A 21,221-nucleotide genomic window follows, 5' to 3' on the forward strand; every position below is an offset into this window, starting at 1 on the left:
CCTCATGAGCTTTAGCAGGGAGTATAATTCCACAAAGCTTCATATTTTTTTTCCCCTGAAACTATCCAGGGACGTTCTCAATAACACATAATCCCTTGAAAAAATAGTTTTTAAAACATAATATCTCTGCCTAGCTGTTCGTTATGAAAACAGCTAATACAGCAATTTTGGAGGAATGTAAACTGTGTAAAGCACCAAGATGAGACAATAATCACGGATTTGTAGGTCTCGGGGAGTCGAAAGAAAGTGGCTGGAGGAAGCATCTGCTGTCTGCAGAGATGCCTCCAAGCTGGACTCCGCTGGCGGCGGACTCGGAGGCGGCTGCGGCCGCTCCCTCCCGAGCCCGGCCGGGCACCTGCGGGGCGGGCGGGCTCCCGCTGCCATTGGCCTGGCGCCGCTTCCCGCCTCCTTTGAAAGCTCGGGAAGGGCGGGCGGCAGCCGTGCCTCGGCAGTCGGGCGGCGGGGCCGGGCCGGCACGGCAGGGGCCAGCGCAGGAGGCCGCAGGTAAGGCCGGGCAGCCGGCGGGGAGCGCTTTCCCCGGGTGTCCCTCGTGGGACTGGGGCGGGCTCCTGTGAGCTGAGGGAGCCACACGGGGCGTTCTTTGCTCGCGGGTGCTTCGTGCAGGGTGGTAGCGCTGAAGCGACCTTTGAGCGCTTAGCGTGGCAGCGCCTGGCTTGGCAGCTTAGTCCTTCGTAGTAACTAGTAGTCTTCTTTGGTAACTTTTATTTGTTTTGTCTTGGTTTTTTTTCAATTATTTTTTGGGGGGTTGACCTGTTCAGATAGTCTTGCTGTCTAAGCAGCTGAAGTTGCGCTCGATCCAGCAGTGGTGATTTATAAATGAGTTTCTTAAGGCCCCAGCCTCTCCAGTATAGGACAGGACTGTGTACTTTGGAACTGGGCTTATGAAGGAGTGATGGAAAAACTTGTCTTGTGATTTCTGTTGCGGCTTATCTTTTCATCCACTTGTTCAGCTGCCAAAAATTAGTGGCATTAATAGTGAATTTACAAGGTAAGCTTTCTCCTTGTTCTAAAGCCCTTGATGATGAAAAAGCGGTAGTGAATGGATCAAAAATGATAACCTGGAGACCTGGAATTCATGTCATTGCTGAAATGCATCTAATTCAAAAACTGTGGAAGTAATTTTTGTGAGGGGGTGTTTAAGGATTTAGGAAGTGTATACTGATGAAGAATCTCTTCATGGCATAACCTACTTACATTGGGCTTTAGTGTGTTTTACTCTTTCATAATTGGGTGGGAATAATAAACCATTCTGGAGTTACTCCATCTGTTTTAAGGCAGAAGTATCAACTAGCACCTTCACAGATACAACAGGGCTGCCATGAGAACCAGGGTTCAGAATATGATGTTAGACTTGACTAGAAGTAGTTGGCAGGATTACCCTGATTTATATGCTACTTGAAGAAAAGGCAAGGGAGAAATGTAAGTGACTATAGTTACGGCAGTGTATGGCATACTTCAAAATTAAATATGTATGTTTTCATCTGCCCTTAACACACCTGCAATAAAGGCTGCAAATGTATGTGAGCACCTAAGAACATATGTACTTATACAGTTAATTAGGTCTGAACCTAGGCTGAGCACAGGTACATAGTTTTTGCCTATCAGTTTCTGCACAGAATTCTGCTATGGCTTAGCTACATACACAAAAAAAAAAGAGCTTTTTTTTTTCTTTTTTTTTTTTTTTTTTTTGTAGTAGTAGTAGTGTTTATTCAGTCTATAAGCTGTAGAGTCAGCTTGAACTAGAAATTTCTGTATGGTTCTTGGTTCCCCCCACCACAAACCCAATCTTGCAGCTTCAGTTCTCCCATGGTAGGATTAAGGATTCTGGTGGTAGCTACTTCTAAAAAATGCCAAAGTGTCTCTTTGGAAATAGTCAGAATTTTAATGCACAAGCTGGCTGTGTTTGTTTATAGAATTACTGTTTCCAATAATATCCCTGCTGATCTCATGAAAGGGGGGAAAAGTAAACAGTAATGAAAAAGATGCTGGGTTTGTTCCAAGTGAATGGAACAGTAATTTTTTTTCCCCTCAAAGCTCTGTTTCTGTATTCTCTCCCTCTCATCTGCCTCCCTGGGAGGTAAAGGGGAATGTGACTCGTATGTGAGTCTCCCCATGGAATTCTGTCTGTGTGTGCAAGGTATCTTTTTCCTCAAAATGAGTTATCATTTTGTAAGTCTTGTTATCTCTTACTTAATTCCTGTCTGAAAACAATCTTCTGAAGTCAATTTAGTTTAAAGTAAAGGTTAAGAGATGTGCTGCTGTTTTCTCTGGCAAGTTTTGTGACTTCACAGATTTGCTGCCTGCTTTTGAAGGTTTGTTGTTATGCAGGACTTGCAGGCAGTTCTTACCACATTAGTTAAAGACCCTCGCCTGGAAGCTGCTCCTCACAGATCCACCCCTGAGCTCTACTCTTGAACCTCTCATCTGCATGGATGGGCTTGTGGGGTTGAAGTGTAGTCTTGAACAGAGTAAGAGAATGTACTGCTATTTTTTACTTATTCAAATGCAGTGCTTCAGAGAATATTATTTAAGAGTAATGCCGGAGTTTCAGCTTACTGATCTATCCAAATAATTTGGAAAAATGCCAGTAAAATTTCCAGTCTCTGCTTTTAACCTTTCTTCAGTGGCTCTTTTTTAATATGGAAAACTAGAGGAGGCCTCTTTGCTTTGCCTGTAAGTAGTTTTTGGGGTTTTTTTCACTTGCATTGCTGTTTCTACTCTTGATCTGTTAGTCTGTTATTATCCTCTCCGTATAACAGCTTGAAGTAAGATACAATTCTCCAAAGGCATGCCTGTGATTGTGTCTGCAATGTGTCCATGATATGTAGATATCTCTGTAATCAGTTAAAAACAAATGCCCTGGCCATGGTACCTTTTCCTTTTTTTTTTCTTTAGATTTTATTTCAAAGGAAGCATTCCCTACTTAGGAGAATTGGGGGGTGGTGGGAGAGGAGATTACAGTGGCAGTAAAGAGAGCTGTGAGGTTCCAGCAGACCTCTTTGGTTCAGCACTACAGGTGTGTATGTGTTTCACCTAGCAACAGGAACAGCAGTAGCCTTGCTGAATTGTTTATCTGGTATAAGAGAATGTTTGCATTATGCCTGCAGGAGATAAAACTTGGAAATCCTGGCACTCTGTCTATAGCAGTGCCCTGGCTGTCACTGTTGGACCGGGGCAGTTTCCCTGTCCCACAGAAATCTGAGAGTGCGGAAAATTTTTCCACTCTGTGCTGGAATAAAGCAGATTCTCTCTTCCCTTCCCCCAAGCTTTTGTGGAAAAAAACAAAGTGTGAGCAACCCAAGCAGAATAGCCAATAGCTGGGTGAAGGGGGCTTTCCAGGGGTGTGACGAACGGAGGGTCAGGTGCCTTCCTCGAACCCAGGCTTGTGTGCCGGGCCCCGCTCTGCTCTGTCATGTGCCCGCTCGGCGCTGCAGCCGGGTGACTAAGGCAGGACAGGTGTGTATCGGCCAGAGCGAGTTTCGGTGAGGATGAGTTGACACCTTCTTCCCCTCCCTTCCTCCCCCGCTAATCACGTGTTTCTTACGCTGGAAAACTCCCAACAAAATCTGGCTGCTACGTAGTGATGGGGGAACTCTTTTGAAAACAAAACGGGGGGGGGAATACCCCTCCCACCTACCGCAAGGAAAAAAAAAAAAGCTAAACAAAAACTCAAGGAAAGCCAAGTCCAGAGGCGGGGGTGAAACATTTGAGAAGCAGGGGGATTCAGTGACAGTCATCTGTCACGTAAGCAGATTTGGGGAAATCAAATCCCCCGGCAAAACCGGGAAGCCCGTCGCTGCGGAGGGCGGCGGCGCTCGCCTGTGGCCTGGCTGCGGGGGCGGCCCCGGCACCTGCCCCGGCGCTGGCTGCGGGGGCGGGCGGTGCCCTTCCCGTAGCCGACGTTTCAGGGTGGGCAGGGCAAGTGTCGGCGCCCCCTTCTGCGGGCTAACGTTGCCCTTGCCCGGCGGCAGCGGGACCGAGCCGTCCCCCGGGGGAGCCGTGCGGGGCCGGAGAGCGGAGCAGGCGGGCGGGCCAGCAGGGCAGGGCAGAGGGTTCGGGGCGGGATGTGCCCGCCCGGGGCTGCCGCGGCTCCGGCGGAGGCGCGCGCCGGGGTGGTGCGGGCGCGCGGCCCCGCCGGGAGGGGGCGGCGGGCGGCGCGCGCGCGCAGAGGCGCGCGTCAGTGTGTGGGGGGGCGCGCGCGGGCGGGGCCGGCACCTTGCGCGGCGGGCGGGGGCTCCGAGAGGTCCGGCCGGTCCGGGCGGCCCTGCCCCGGACAGCGGCGGCGGCGGCAGCGCCGGGTGAGTCACTGCTTGGAAATGGAGTGGGCGGGCGTGCGCGTAGCAGAATGAATGATGTCAGGGAGCACCGCGGCGAGCATGAGGCTCGCGGCAAACGCGGCGGCGGCCGCAGCCCCGAACGAGCGCTGCCCCCGGCGCCCCCCGGCCCGGAGCCGCCCTCCAGCGGGAGAGCCCTTCCAGCTGCGGCAGCGCTGAGGCAGGAAACCTCTGCGAGAAGTGCCGCCTCCGCCGACGCCCTTAAAGCCGGTCCCTTTCGCCAGGAGGGAGAAGAGGCTGAGGCTGGGAGAGGAGCAAATTGCAGGGGAAGGTAGAGATTGTGGCAAACTTTCTAGCTGCGTCTGCGTGCTGCTGCCTCACTGGTGGGAGTGTCTGCCCATAAGGAACTGCAGAGCCCAAACCCAGGAGCCCTGAGGCTCCAAAAACGACTTCCAGCCGCCTTTGGAGGAGGAACTGCCAGCAGTGCAAGATTTTGCATATACGGCTGAGTAGGTAAGTTGGGAGCGGCATAGGTGGATTAAAAGCGTGGCGTACCACAGGTGCCCACTTGGAGACCCTCTTTCGCAGAAGACCTACAGCTGTCAACTGCATAGAGACTGGGAAGAGCAGTCCCATGCTTGTGGTCTCTTCCATTTCTAGAGTTTGAGGCCCCTCTAGCTAGGGAGGGCACCTGCTGTTTTGAGTTCTCTTGCCAACGTGGAACATACCTAATGTGAGAGTAAAATTCTATGGTTTTGCTGTGGGCAATGTGTACATACCTCTTAGAGCAGTACCACATACCTAGCTGCTCAGGAGGGGACTTCAAAACGTGGGACTTCAGCTCAGGAAGATAAAGTATTATTATAAAGCTCTTAAGGGTGTTGTAAAGGTGTTTTGTTGTAGGTGCTTTTTTTTCTTATTGCATGTCTGCTCTGTTCAAGCCACTCTTAAATTTCCTGAACTGCTTCTGAACTAAACTTTTTACTTAGTGGCAGGTTGCATTTCTTTTAATATTGTGTGGTTTCTGGCATAAATTTAGCTTTAAATCCTTGTGAAAAGTAGTTAATGCATAGTCTTCTTACAAAGTAATAAAACTAGGATACAATGTAGAATAGCTGTTGTTCAGTTTTGTCCATCTCTAAACATTTTTTTTGTTTCATTCGATCATCTTAGGAAATCAAACATCTGTTCTCAAACCACTTGGCAGATATTAATTCATGCACAGTTAATTATACAAGTGAATGGTTCTGTAGGAATATAAGCATAAACTGAGCAGGTGCATGGTACTTCATCCAAGACACCAGGCCTTACAGGAGTTTTGGCAGGCTTCACTTTAAACCATATTTATTAAATGCTTTGTCCAAAATCAATTTGCTTTTTTAAATTATATTTAATGTAGTTGCTTAGATGTATTATTATTTGACAAGGCAGATTTTTTGAGGCTCTGTAGCCTTAAAAAATTTCTTGCTGTGAAACTAATAACTTCTATTCCTTATTTTGCTTTAATTTAAATAATCTAGGGCTTAATTTACTACGAAGATCAATGTGCTTGTTCCATATTTCTTTCCTTTTAGGTTGTTAGTTCAAAATCAGACACAGATTATCACATTCTGCTGAAAAACATATACTTGTCTCTGTTCTCCAGAAAAATATTCCAGTGTACCTCTCTCTTAGAGAGTATTGGACAAATCAAGTGGTGATTGGGAGAAACTTTAGGTGAAAACTTAAGGGGACAACAATAGTAAACTGATAAAGGCCTCTAATGAGGTAGATTTCTGTGCTGTCCTTGAAGTGAACTTACACAATTGAGAAATGACAACTTGAAGAGAGCAAAGGCAGATTATATTTTTTAAGCCACGGGTTGGTAATCTCAATAGAGAATGCTTTTTAAATATTGTAACTATTGAGCCATGGATGGCATGTTGATAAGTGTCTACTTTTCTGCATTGTAGAAGTGTGCTCTAGTTGTAATATTGTAGGACAGAAATGAATTCAGAACTTCATGTTTCAAGTAGACATTAGAAGTGTTATATCAGAGATACAGTATAGTGAAAAACTGAAAATTTCCATATCAATGCAAAAAACTCAGTCCACACACGTACCTCCCTGTTTCTGGAAGAGCTGAATAAGAGACTTAATCTTAGGTATTTTAATTCTAAAGCCTGGAGTTATTTATTTACAGTGTGTGAGTATAGCATATTAAAGGTATGAAGACTGAAAAGTATTGTATGACTTTTTAAGGATTGACAAAATAAGTATTGAAACAAGTGATGGATTTAAAAAATGAGTAGCCTTTTTAAAGGAGCAGAAAATATAGAAGCAGGTTTTTGAAGCAGCGGCTCATTACACTTAAGTCTCAAGGAAAAGTGGTCTTTGAAGATAGGGGTATTTGTAATAAAATTGCATGCCTTTTCTGTTTGGATTTTTTTTCCTGATTTTGGTGGGCTGTTGGCCTATGCTAGTTTTTGATGCTGTTTGTGGCGAGTGGACAATACAGATGCGATGACATTTATTTAGTATGGCTGTGGTATTGCACTAGTCCGCACAGATGCTGCGAAGATTAACGTAACACTAGGTCTACTGTCTTCAGAGATCTCTCCCTGCTGGGAGAATTGTTTGTACCATGGACACCACTGTCCCCAAAGATGCTGTGCACACTAAGAATGTCAGGCATCCAGGCACCACTGTCCCAGCTGATGCTGAAGACCTTAAGAACTGCTGATGGGAAAGTTATATGTAACACAGATAGCTCTGTTATGTTTCAAACAGAAAGTCTATTCTGGACATTTCTTAACTATCCTGAAACCCAGCTATTGTAGGGAGGCTCCAGGTTAATAACCACAAGCGTCTCCTGTGTGAGGGTGCTTGCTTAAGTTAACACTAACAGCTACCACTGTTTCTCTTGCCCAGAACAGATCTTGTGGGGATATGAGTGATACAGAGAATGAAGTACTTCCTACCAATATAACTGGTTTTGGAAGTCTGTGGCTGTTGATAGGAATTTTAATAGGACCAAAATATCAACTGAAAATGAATCAGCTTTAGGGAAACATGGTACTTACCCTCTACCTAACATATGCAGTATCTGTAAACTAAGGGGATTACTCTACTTTGAGGTCATACTTGTGGTTGCTGAGTAAAACTTTCTGCTTTACTGTGTATCGTGTGGGTCCAGCTTGCAATCTGATGGCATTTAAAAATGTTTGAGTCTAGTCTGTTATATAGATAAAGAAACAGTTTGTCAGAGTATCTGAGGCTGTTCAGGTGATCATTGCCAATAGAATGTTCTTAATGAAACAGTGTTTGGGTTTAGATCATCAGAGAAAATAATGAGCATCATTAATCAGGAGAACTTTACTGTGTTCATTCTGACAAGAGAATTTTATAGCAAAAAAGCATGTATTATGTTTTTCACAAAAAATAGTTTCTCCAATACGTAACTCCAGAATGGCAGAATGTCCTGTTTATTTGAAGGTACCTGAACAAAAAAATCAGATGTCACTTACCCTCCCCACTTGACAGAGGTCAACTATCAACTGTCATGTATAAATTTCAAGAACATCTCACTTATTATTGATAAAGTTTGTATACAAAAATGAAGTTGAGGATATTAGTAGATCTGTGAGGGTTCCAAAGTCTGATCTTGGCAGTCACACATTGCAATGTCATCCTTTTCCTAGCTTTTCTCCTGGCCTTTAGAGTTCATCTCTTTCTGCTCTGTTCTGAAGTATTTTGTTTCTTTTTCTTTATATATAGTGATTTCCTCAGGCTGAATCTGAGTAGGATCCTGTGCCATGCAGTGAGCTTTGCGCTAAACTCTGGAGTGTTGTTGTGTCTGTGATTACTGGTGCAAATTAGGATTAGGATTGTACAAGTGTTCTTCCTTGGGGAAATGCTGAGTTTCTTGGGCACAGCACTGAATGTTTTCAAAAGTTGCATCATCTTAATTTGGTTGATTTAAGCTGATCTAGTGCAGAGCATTTAGGAATATGTTTGCTTAAGAATGGCTAAATTTAAAATAAATTCCCTCTGGATTATTTTTGATTTAGCAGTAATCTGAAATCTTAAATGGAACTTTGAGAGTTGGATTCAGTTTTTCAGGTAAGGTGTAAGCATATCATGGCTGAAACTGGGAAGAGAGTTTAAAGTACAAATAATGATTAACTGTATCTTCAATTACAGTAAGGTTACTTTGATGGTGAGATGGATATCACAAAAGAAATCAACGGAAGTGAGCAATAAACCCCAGGAAGCTTTTTATATTTAAGGTGTTTTTTCTAACCCCCATCTGAGAATTTACAAACTGCCTGCAGCAGTTTATGATCACAGGTTTTCAAGGGTCCCCAGGCAATTGGTTATGTTCTTTGTGAAATGTTTCAGAGACAAGTTTACATGTTGGTTGTCATAAACCAATATGGCCTCTGTAAAGTTCTGTAACCTCCCTGCCTTTGGGAAAGGCCTTTTTGCCTAGCTGCCTGTTGCTGTCTTAGGCGTGTGTCAGTCTTCCTGCTACTGTAAGCTTAAATATTCAGAGTGAACTTTTAGGTACTAATATGGACGAAATACATATAAATAAAAAAAGCCCAATATTAGTACATGTTTAAATTAGTATATTATTTCTGTCTTTATGCAAGTTCTGATAGCAAAGTGTCACTAAGAGTTATCAAAACTAACTAGAGTTTGCATTTGTAGTGTCTAACTTAGAGAAGGATGGGTTTTTTGTTTTGCTTGATTATACATCCATGATCATAGTTCATGCCTCTAATAACAGAACTTAAATTTGATTGGGTTTTTTTGGTTGGTTGGTTTTGATTGTGTGTGTTTGGTTTTTTTTTAAAATTGAAGTTAACTATAAAATAAATGGGAGTCTTTAATCCTATCAGAGTGCAGAAATCTGTCCAGCCTCTAAGAACAGGCCTTTGGATCTTTGTAAGACCTAGCTTAAAGCCCTAGGCACAAGGTAATGTTTTCCATTTCTTGAAGTATTATTAGAAGTATTTCGGCATATGCTACCTCCCCAGAAAATCTTTAATAGAACTCTTGTGTCTGTAAATTCCTTTATTAAGAAGTCACCTGCTCTCACTACTTTTTTTTATGTTGAAATATGTTTGCGTTTTCTAATCCTTCTCTTTTTAGAGTGTGTATTCTGCTTAGCCTCCTAAGATCTTAAACTGTTGTGTGATGAGTGCTGAATGACTTCTCACACTTAGTTTCAGCCATGTGAAAGGTACATAACAGTGACAAAATGTTTACTTATGTACACACCCAAGTTCCTGCTTATGTTCACTCTAGTGCTGGCCAGTTGGTTAATGGAGCAGAGCTAAATAAGGAGACAGTGTCTCCAGACTTTTTTTATCTCATTTCAGCTGTGTTATGCTTATGTCCTATCCAAGAAACTGAATTCAACTTTATATGCTTCATTTAATATTCCAGACTACAGCTAAATCAGAAATAATGAGGCAGTCTCCTTATTTAGGTGACATAATTTGCTGAAGAGAAGCAGCAGTAGAGAAGGTCATGCCTCATAGTCATTAATTCTGTCTTTCATCTGGAGGGCATGATATAATCCTGTAGCTTGTTGATAGTTATAGTATACTTCTACAGTAATTATAGTTTATTTGATTATTTTTTAAATTTCTTTTTTTACTCCCCCACATCAGCCCTGTAAAACTGCACTTGCTGTCTGTAGATGCTTTATGCCAAATACTACTGCCCATGTCTTGGTTTGAGGCTGAACACAGGCTGTATTGGAGCAAAGTGTTCCCATCTCTGCAGTTGCTTAAAAAGGACATCTTAAAAGCTATAATGCTGTGTTACTGTCTTAACAGTGCTAAAACAATATTTAATGTAGAATTCTGTTTCATCTTCTGACAGTTATTCTGGTTCAAATTTATGTATTACAGTTTCAGTCAAAAATCAAAAGCATTCAAATTGAAATTCTGAAAGCCCTGTTTTGTTTTGGTGGGATTTTTTTCTGTAATAGTGAGCAATATTAATTCTTATGACTCTCATTTGAATTAGTTCATTGGTTCTGGTAACTTAACTTTTTCAGGAGTGTATAGAAACTATGGATATGTTGTAGCTTAAAAAGTTAACTCATGTTACTTTCAGTTCCTGTGTACTAGGAGCCTGACGGAAGTCCTACCAAAGCTTGTGGTTTTTCCTGTTTTCATAATACTGTACTAATCTGTAAGGATGCCAGGTATGAGTTCCTTACAATGCCAGTCTCAGAACCATGAGCTTCTCTTCATTTGATTTTACTCAGATTTTATATATTAATTCGAGTGCCACTTGACAAGAGTTCATTCTTGTCTTCTGGCATACCATCTTGGTCTTTTAGAGGCCAAAACTTGGCTCTAATTTATCAGTAAAAATTAATGCACTTGCTTAAGCTGCTGTTACTGAAATGCAGATGCTCTTTTTCACAGAATTGTTTGCAAATTCCTTTGAAAGCATGTGTGTACTTTGCACACAGCTAAAGGGAATGATCTTGAATTTTTTGGGAAAAAAAAATCAACTCTACTTGATATGGAAAATGTGCCAGAAGGCTAAAGCTGGTCCTCCAAAGTGAATATCTGTTTCTCCATTCTGTGAGAAACCACGTTTGCTGAAGTTGTTTGAATCTTATTATTGACTATTAAAAGTGCTCATGCACTAACATAGAAAAACAGCGCTCCAGTGTTTTTGTTTTCCTAGAAATTTTTTTAACTTTCATGATGGACTTCAGTCTCAAAAGGAAGGGCTGTGGCATCCTGTTTGGCACTGAAGCAAGAAGTATTAAAGGCATTGTTCCTTCCAAGGTGCCACAGGAACTTAGAAGTTAAGTTGCCTTAATATTAACTTCCAATTTATTGAAGAGTTTAGCATTATGAGTTTGAACTTCTGTCCACTGCAGTGATTGTATTGAGTTTTCAGATTATTCAGAATTCATCTTTTTAGTAATAACTATGACCTGGAAACTGAATACTAGACATGCTGCACAGCTGAATGGCAAGTGCTTTCCAATGAGAATGGTTTTCTTGTTGGCCTTTGTTTTGTGTTCTGCAGCAACCACAGTCATTATCTTCCTCCATGCAGGTTGTAAAAAATGGCTCAGCTATTTCCTTATGTGCAAACAGGCATAAGTGTTAAGTAACATTTCTTCATTCTTCTGTTTGGAGCAAACTGCGTAAAGTAGGGTGGAATTATGTCTCTCTCTGGTAAAGTCAGTAACTTGTACTGACTTTTAAAGGTTAAGATGGATGAAATAAATCTCAGCTGACCATCAACATCACAAGACACAATACCTCAAATAGCAAAGCTTAAGTTGTTGGGCTAAATAATTATACTTCTTGCTCTTAAAGTATTTTTCTTTGATGTGAAGTGCTTGGGGTTTTTTAAAATGTAATTTTACAGATTGCAGGCATTTTATTTTATGCTTTCTTGTGTGCATTACTTCCTTGTCACTAGACAATCTGAACGAGGTAAGGTGCATGGCTTAGTTTTACTATGCAGAATGAATGTTCCCGTAAAAAGTTTCTTGTTTGGCTTTTTTTCCTTAATTTGTAGTAAGATGTTTATATTAAAGTCTTAAATATCTTAGAGGCTGACTAAACTCTTTACCACTTCCATATTTGAAGAGCTTAGAACTGAATGACTGAATTTAAAATGGGGTACTATTCTCCTTCCAAGGCCTGGAGGGCAGAGGAGAGTGGTAGGAAAGCAGAAGCTCTCTGTTCTTTTATTCTGCAGCAAGGACAAACACTAGAACTGTGTTCTCCTACCTTACCTGTAACTCTTTTGAGTGTGCACACAAATGTGCTTTCTTCCTATTCTCCCTCTGCATCCTGTGGTAGTAGAATCAGGAACAAAGCTTTTAGCACTGCAAGCCTTTCTAGAACACGTGACAGAGGCAATACAGCTTAGTCAAAATTTGACTGTGATATGTGTAACATGCAGATAAAGTTTGTTCTTATCAAAATCTCTATTGCAGTTATAAGGACAGCTACAGGAAGAATATTGTACTTTAGCTTCCATAATTGGCTTGAAGAACCATTATCATGATTCATCTTCCATAACACTATTATGAAGATGTTTCTGATTTTAATGGTTTGTATTGCTCAGAAGGTTTTAGACTGATGTTGCATAGCTTACAATTTGGTCATGCTTTGTTGAGAATGTAACATGAAAAATGTCCTGGCACATGCATTTATGGTGATATTCTATAGTTTTTCCAATTAGAATCAGAGAAAAAGGCTTTCTCCTTTCATCAAAAGGTTTCTAAACTGCAGGATGGTATCTTTAGTGTTGTGTATTTGTCATAGTGTGATTTGATGGCGAAGGAGACAATCTTAGTGGACAGAAAATGTATTTTATTTAGGATTATGTTTTTGTCTTATCACTATTATGACTGTTTTATAAAACTGTTTCCACGCCTTTCAACTCCTCTTTTCATGAGTCTTGTTGGTCTAGGAGAGCTCAAAGGTCTGAGAGGAGCTTTTTGTCTGTTTACCTTTTAGCCAGGCAGCACCCACCGAGTGATTGCACCTGAGATAGGTTTGCAGATAACCAAGCTGTAAGTCAAATAGATTTTCATGCTGGTACATGTCAAAGAACATGTAGCTTTTTACCTAACAGTTACAGCTCTAGGAGTCAGTGTGGTGTGTGAGCCCTGTGTCTTGTGATTTTCTGTCCTGTGTATATGTTAAGAAATTGGTTTATGCAGTTAGACTGAGTAGTACCTGTTCCAGTTGGTGTTTGTTGGAAGTTTTTGTTTGCTTATTGTTTTGTGTTTGTTTTTTCAATTGTGTGCTGTGAAGTCTGCACATTAGCTCAAATGTTGAGGGTTAGGGGCAATTCAGCTTCTTCCTGGGAAGTGTCTCAGTATGCGTCTATGAATATTCAGTGTTCTGGTGTCTGAATATACTTAAGGAATTTTACTGCAAGTTTTTATCCTGGACACTTCAGGTGATTGCCCTGACTGCCTCCTTGTGGAATAAGAGATCAGTTTGTGCTCTTGCCCCATAGAAGCAGAATTGAACAAGTGTCAGTTCTGTCTAAATCTGTTTTATAAAATCTTACTGTCAGACGTGAGGAAGCTTTGGGAAGCCAAGAACTTTCTCTGAACAATCCTTTTTAGATTAGGGTAGTTACTCGTGCTGTTGGATTTAAACTTCAATACTTAACTTGTTTGAGTGTATTCTGTAAAGCTCTCCCAGGAATATAGGAAAATGTAGGCTATGGCAGATGCCTTAATTCTAGAGACATGGCACTTCTTTTCTGTGTCAGATCCACACATGTGAGTATTCAATACTTAAGGCTGCTCACAATATGCATTATCTGAAAAGGCAATCAGATTTGTTTGGAGGTTGGACTTATTTTTTTGGCTAATTTGTTTACAGTCTTTGCTGGACTGTAACACTGCTGTGTATAAAACCTGTTTCTTTTGTGTTGTCTTGCATGAGATATGAAGCTCATCTGTAAGGTTTCAGGGAGGAATAACAGACCTACTGTAGGGCATAGAGTCTCTTCTGAAGGTCTTAAACTGTGAAATTCTGACTCAATTTTTGTCTTATGCTAGAACAGCATTTAGCATTCCTTGTGTTAAAAGACTTTTCTAAAACAGGTTTTTTTTTTTTACTTTTTTCGCATCAAAGTAGTAGGAAGGAGAGAAAATGGATCTGCTCTGGAATTTCAGATAAATTTCTTCTGTTCTTTACCAACAAAACTTACCAATGCATGGGTAACTTGTGATCCACTATTTTTGTTTATACACGTGTACAATATGGATACCTGCACTTCATGTGGTTCAATAAAATGACATTGACCTGTCATATAAGTTAGACATGCATGGCCTAGACTGTTTACAGGAGATTAACTAATTAATTCTGTTGCACTGGCAGTAGAACAGCTTAACATGGGCTGGAAGATGCTGGTATCCCAGCCTGACTTCTGCTTCCAAATTAAATAAAATATGCCTTCCTGGATGGCAGCTTTTATGGCCTGTCCTGAGCCATCCCCATCTTTGTATGTTGTCTTGATAAAGCAGTATTAAGAAATTCCATGAGCTGGGATTGGTATGGAATGTCTTAGGCCATCTTGGTCTGCCCCAGCTGTCGTTAACATCTTACAATGCCTCTTGAGTTATGGTTGTAAGCTAATATAATGTGGAATTTTGATTTCTTCTTAATTGGCTTGCATGAGTCTAGAAGGCTTCTGCCTCTCTCCTCTGCAGACCTCTAATTGCTCCTGTGGGGGTGTTTCTTGTTTTACAATGTCTGTCATGCAGGGTGTGGCATTCATGTGTTTAATATTGTCATGTGCATGTTTTGTGCTTCAGTTGTGCACCTTTGAAATGGTGAAGTTACCCACCTTTTAAAGTAGTGCTCAAGTACAACTGATGTGGGGACCTTCTAGGTTAAATCCCTGTGAGACTTCCCTTCGTTCCTTTTGCTGTATGCCTTGAATAGATGTGAATTTAGGGTATTCTTGGTGCCACTGATGCTTGAATGTGCCATCCTATTCGAGGCAAGATGATACTCACCCAGAGGAGGGTAGTTGACAGCAAAGACACCTGCAGTGGCTCTAGCTGCAAAATGGCTGTGCAGGAGCAATTCCTGCAACAGCTGATTTTAGCAGAGGTTGTGTTGTGCAAGCCCTTGTCCTGGCCTACATTTAGCCAGGTAAATACCTTAAAAATGGCCTGGCTTGCTGTAGTGCTGGGTTTATGAAAGCTCTTGAAATCCAAGCCACTATTGGGTCTTGATTTCAAGCTATGCTCTAGACAAAATTTTTCTCAGTTTATGCCCATTTGTCCTAAATTTAGAAGGTTAATTATAAAGCTGGAATATGATCTGTCCTTGCTGATAGATGCAGATCTCTTGACATATTTGGTATTTTGGAGGAAAACTTATGCAGGAACACAGCAGAAATAGCAGTATGTAATAAGATAGTGGCCTCCTTCATGGAAAAAGACAGTTGGTAGACCAGAATAATTGTTTTTACTGTGCCCTAATTTTGCCAAGTTCTTCATTCTCTTCTTTTAAAACTGCTTGGCACTATTTCCAGTTGAACACTTAGTTCTGTCCTTAGACTTTTGTAACTGATCACGTGGTATTAGTTGATTCACCACTTATTTACTGTACACCATGGCTACTTAGCACACATTCACATCACTGGTCTCAGGGAGTCTAGAGATGAGACTGACTTTGTCCTGAACAGTTTTGTCAGCTGAAGTTCTGACTGGGGAGCAGTTTATAGAACCTGTTTCAGAATCTGCCCTCCATGTTTCACATAGTCTATGTGGCACCTCTTTGGCCTCCCTTCTTCTTCCCAAATCAATGTGTGTATAGATGTCTGCTGGACATTGGAATAAGAATGCTATAAAATGCTTTTTGGATAATTTTTATAGAATACTTTCTATTTTAAAGTAAGCTTTAGGGCCTCCAATGAAAATGTGACCAAGAATTAGGATGTATGTTTGTAAATCCCTTTTTCCAAATGACCTTCCTGAAACATCTTTTTTGATCACTCATTCTTTATTTCTTCCACCCCAAAATATTTCATGGACAGTAAGATAAAGGTCAAAAGTGGTCCTGGTTTCCAGCCTGTGGGTTTCTTTCCTGTGGAAATAGTCTCTTGACTTAAAATTTTAAGTCAAATTCATGTTACTTAAATGAAGAAATGGAAAATAAATCATGTTCAGTGCAACACACTGTGCTGCTGGTATGAATGCCATTTAGCAGGCAGTTTGATTGACAGCTTGTATTTCCACTTCACATTCAGCCTTGATTGATTTGCGTGATCATTTGCTTGCCTGTGCTTCTAAAGATAATGGGTTCAGTGATGGCCAGAAGCCTTCCTTGAGTACAACACATAGTTTAAGGTGTGGAAGTTGCTACTTGAGGTACATGATGATACAGTGTAATATACATCATTCTGTGTAGACTGAGAGTCACCTCAATACTTTTGCACCAGGTTTTACCAACTGGTAGGATAAGATCAATGTAATTTCAGTCATTAATTTAATTTGTTCCTTTTTAGTTATGCTGTGTGTGCATGATGTGCAAGATGTAGGTGTTACAAAGCAGTTGTGTGATGCTACAATGAAAGACTCTAATGATAGCTTTTTAGGAGCAATGATTTTTCAACTGAAGATGCTATTCAGCTATTTTCTTGCAGAAATAGTTTTAATCTTCTATTTTTAGTAAGTGGGAATTTGAACATCACCAACTTACTAATTTCAGCCCTAAGTTGGTTCTTTAAATCCTTTTAAAAAGCTCTTAAAAAGGCAAAAAGAATTCTCAAACTATTAGGCAAGAAGGGGAAGACAAATGAAAGTACTGATGTGAATGGTGAAAGCCTCTATGCAGAGTCTCATGAGCTGCTTGGCATGAAGGAATTTTGTTATAGCCCTGGTGTTCAATGCAGGTTTGTTCTTACCAAGGCTGCAGTTCAGCAGGGAATAATGAAGAGAGGTTAGAATTATTTTGGAGATGTTTAGTTAGGTTCTTAAATAGTAGCTCTGTGAGGGGCAGTAAAAACACATTAATAGGATTCTTGGCCTCTTTTTATGACCTCTAGGGTGGGGCAGAAATGGAGATAGCAAAATATAGGGGAAAGGTATTACAGAAAGGCTTTAGATTATAATTGTTACTATTTTCCATTGCTGCCCCACTGTTAACATACTCTCAGAAAATTTATATAGCAATGATACCCTGTGTTGTGGGGAGATAGCTTGCCAGGCAGGAGGAGTGATTATCCTATGGAAACGAGTGTTCTGTTCATCAGTCTGTGGCAGAAACAGAAATGAAGAAGGAAGTGTTGAAGTGCATAGTACTTAAGTGCTTAGTATTTAAAGTTTAACACTGTCTTTTCTGAATTAAATAATATAAAAAGGAAATAATTTTTCTTGCCAGCATAATGTGGAAAGTATTTTCTTCTATTAATAGAAAGCTTTGAGCTAATGGAATACTTGCTGAAGTTTAAAGAAAACCATGGGACTGCATTGGAAGTTTATGTAGTGATGCCTGTTTTCAACTGTGTAGTGCTTCAAGTTGGTGCATAGAACTTCAGTGAGAAACCCACTTACATATGAAAAGCTTAATATAATTTTGGTTATTGCAAACTGGAAGCTTGACGAGTATATTATGAAAGGGTTCTTTGCTGCTTTTCTAATCCCCTAACTAAACACGTTGTCTGGATTGATCTTGGTAATTGCTGAAATTGCTCAGTACTCTTGACTTGGTGTTAGAATTAAATTTACCAGGTTTTGGTTCTGAAAGTGTGTCAACAGAAGCTGGGGGGGGAGGGGGGCTGGGAAGTGCTAAGGAAGCTTGTAGTGTGTGAGCTAGATGTAGATTTGGAGGTCTGAGCCTGTAAACAAACAGCTTGAATGAGGGGTCTGTGTTTTCTCATCTCTAGTTGACTGGGGTTGCTGATTGTGATGCACAAGCCTTAGGCTGCTTGGTGGTAGGCATTGCAAGGAAGTAGAGGGGAAGACCAAAATAGGAACTACATCATGTTTCTTGGTAAGTTTTAGTCACTCTGTTTACTGTGAGCATCATCGCTCTTAACTAATATTCATAAAGTTTTCCAGGCAGCTACATCAACAGAGTTGAGCAAGCTGAAAACTGTTCTTAGGGAGAAGAGAGAAGTGAGTCATTGATTCTTTCCTGACCAGTTTTAACAGTATGTAGTGTGCTAGTCTTCTGTTGTTGGCATAGAGGGTAGAACATTGGTCAGAATACCATCAGACAAGGGTGTGTGTGGTTGTGTAGATATGGGTGTTTCTGGAAGAGGTGTTTCTGCTGCTTGAGTCTTTGAACACAAGCAAGTGTTGCTGCTGTGTACAGAATCACAATTTGTAATGTGCCACATGAACTGAGGAATGTGAGTGAAACCAGCTTGTAGTATGATACTAATTAGTTTTAAATATGCCCCGTCCTAAGAACTCATGTGGGGTGAGAATTACAGTCCTATGGTTTTCAAGGACTATTGTCTGTTTCAGGCACTTTAAAAAGTAAGTTATGAGGTAGGAGCCTCTGTGTACACCTCAGCTAAAAAAACTTTTCTCTGGATTGTGCAATGTTTATATGTATTACTGCTGATATTGTAAAATGCTGTGCAGATTTAAGCAATTACTGTCCTCTCACTTTAAACTTCTAAGGAAGAGGGTTCTTGTTGCTGCAGAAAGTACACTAGAATGTTCTCAGAAATGTGACCTCTTGTTTGCATGTGGGAAAGGCTGTGGATGTTGTCTGTTTGGATTTCAGCAGGGCCTTTGGCACTGTCTCCCACAGCACACTCCTGGAAAAGCTGGCAGCCCCTGGCTTGGACAGAAGTATCCCTGCTGGGTTCAGAGCTGGCTGGTGGCCGGGCCCGGAGAGTGGTGGTGAACAGTGCTGCATCCAGCTGGGGCCAGTCACCAGTGGTGTTCTCAGGGGTCTGTGCTGGGACCTGCTCTGTTCAATATCTTCATTGATGACATGGATGAGGGATTGAGTCTTTCATTAGTAAATTTGGGGCTGACACTAAGCTGGGAGCGTGTGTCGATCTGTTGGAAGGTAGGAGGGCTCTGCAGAGAGACCTGGAATGGTTGGATGGATGGGTGGAATCCAATAGGATGGAGTTTAATAGGTGCAAGTGCCGAGTCCTGCATTTTGGCCCCAATAACCCCTGCAGCATTACAGGCTGGGGATGGTGTGGCTGGACAGTGCCCAGGCAGAAAGGGACCTGGGGGTGCTGGCTGACAGCCAGCTGAACATGAGCCAGCAGAGTGTCCTGGTGGCCAAGAAGGCCAAGGGCATCCTGGCCTGTGTCAGGAATAGTGTGGCCAGCAGGAGCAGGGAGGTCATTCTTCCCCTGCACTCAGCACTGGTGAGGCCACACCCTGAGTGCTGTGTCCAGTTCTGGCCCCTCAGTTTGGGAAGGACGTTGAGATGCTGGAGCGTGTCCAGAGAAGGCAACGAGGCTGGAGAGGGGCTTGGAGCACAAACCCTGTGAGGGATGACTGAGGGAGCTGGGGGTGTTTAGCCTGGAGAGAAGGAGACTCAGAGGTGACCTTATCACTCTGCAACTCCCTGAAAGGTGGCTGTAGTCAGGTGGGGGTTGGTCTCTTTGTCCAGGCAGCACTGACGGAACGAGAGGGCACTGCCTTAAGCTGCATGAAGGGAAATACAGGTTGGATATTAGGAGAAAGTTTTTACAGAAAGAGTGATAAAGTACTGGAATGGTCTGCTCAGGGAGGTGGTAGAGTCACCATCCCTGGATGTGTTTAAAAACAGGCTGGATGTGGCACTCGGTGCCATGGTTTAGTTGAGGTTTTAGGGCATGGGATGATCTTGAACATGTGATTCTGTGATTTTGGTGTTGGCACAGCTGCTTTTTGGAAGTAACATAGGGGGAAAATTTGACAGGCAATATCTTCCTAATAATTACTCAAATATTTTTAGGGTATATCACAGATCAATTTACTGATTATGTAACTTCCTCTTCTAGCTGTTTGATAGCTGATAAGCTGTCGCACAGTCACTTTAAAGCACACATTAGTCACTGTGGCTCCTCACTGCCCTGTACTGAAAGTGGTGACTAATCTCTGGGTCTGACTTTCCATTATGAAGTGCAACCTTTACCCTTGGTAACTAGGTGGAGGACTTCACAAAATAGTCTAAAGCATTTCTGCCTCCCATGCTGGGTTCCCCTTACCTCACAGCCAGTGGCTGCAACTTTTGAGTCAGCTAAGAAAGATTTGAGGCATTTGTTGTGCTGCTAGGCTCTTAACAAATAGACTTTGCTGTGTCTTTGAGAAGAATCTTGCTTTTGGTAGTGGCTCTTAAGCAGTGTCTGTGAAGCTCCAGCAGAATGAAAGAAGAAGCCAGCCTGTGCATAAAAGCCTGATCCAGAGGCTTATCTTGGCACTCATTTTTGGCATTTTGTCTGATGAAACTGAGGTAGAACAGTGACTTCCATACTTTGTACAGTGTTTATAATAGGCTTTTGTAATGAATAGAAGAAGGTTATGAGCCAAACATTTTTTTTTTTTGCAATGTTAGAAAATATGCAGTGGTAAAGAACCTTTTTGCCTTTATTCAAAAGCAGCTGAATCAGAGCTTAAATATCACTTTAGGTTAGCAGACCTTTCTGTGCAAGTCTGAACTACTGAAACAGTCTCATTTTAGAGAGTATGGGTTAAGCAGGAAGAAGACTTAATCTTATTTTTCTGGTATAAAAGTTATGAGGGAGTCTTTATGCTTTAATGTTGGAATAACAATACTTCTTTCAGCTCTGTTGAAAAGGATGCCATCACAACATGGGGACCAGGCTCTTCACAACAGTGGGGAGATGAGATACAAAGGCTGTAACTTCGAATGGGTAGATACAAAACCAGTAGATTTAACAATTAAAAAGCAAGCAAAACAGCAAAAATAAGTCCAGCTTTCAGTGTGAGAACAGCCATACAGTGAAACAAGCCGCATGGGGAGGTTGTGCTTCTTTGTAGGCATGAAAAGTACAGCTGGATTGAAACCCTGAGTCACTGCTGATCCTGGCCAGAGGCCCAGGAACCTCCTGAGGTTTCTTCTAACCTGAATGATTCTGTTTGTTCTGCTGGTTCTACAGATGTCTGACTGACCATTCTCAAAACACTTGTTTTAGGGAAGACTGTTAACCTGCAAATAAAACCAACTTTGTCATGTACATATGGTTTATTTCTAGAATGAGTTACAGTAGCACTAAAAGATAATAAATATCTGACAGCTATTGTGATCTTGTTTCTTGAAAGATAAGGGTAATACTAGTCACAAGGAAAATCTAGCCATGTGATGGTGTCACCTTTAAGGACATCAGACTCTTAGTTACCAAATACAGTCCTTCAGAGTCTGGGGACCAAACAGTTCAAAGAGTTTGAAGATCCCTTCATGCAGTTAAGGCAAACCTACTCAGCAGTGT

At 41.7% G+C, this 21,221-nt stretch overlaps 1 protein-coding gene across 3 annotated transcripts in view; it reads left to right on the top strand.

Annotated features, from left to right (window-relative positions):
• The first annotated feature begins 417 nt into the window (after positions 1-417).
• The window catches only part of SGMS2 (sphingomyelin synthase 2), a 44,718-nt gene continuing 23,914 nt past the window's right edge, over positions 418-21,221 (top strand). Inside the window, exon 1 of one of the 3 annotated variants that reach the window (XM_059844234.1) lies at positions 418-504. The gene's annotated coding sequence lies outside the window, so the exon portion shown is untranslated. Of the gene's footprint in view, positions 505-4,298; positions 4,320-4,341; positions 4,809-21,221 lie in introns of those variants that run through there. The other 2 variants (XM_059844235.1, XM_059844232.1) reach the window with 2 other exon arrangements.

This window comes from Haemorhous mexicanus, chromosome 4 (genome assembly GCF_027477595.1).
Source record: "Haemorhous mexicanus isolate bHaeMex1 chromosome 4, bHaeMex1.pri, whole genome shotgun sequence".
NCBI classification, from domain to species: Eukaryota; Metazoa; Chordata; class Aves; order Passeriformes; family Fringillidae; genus Haemorhous; species Haemorhous mexicanus.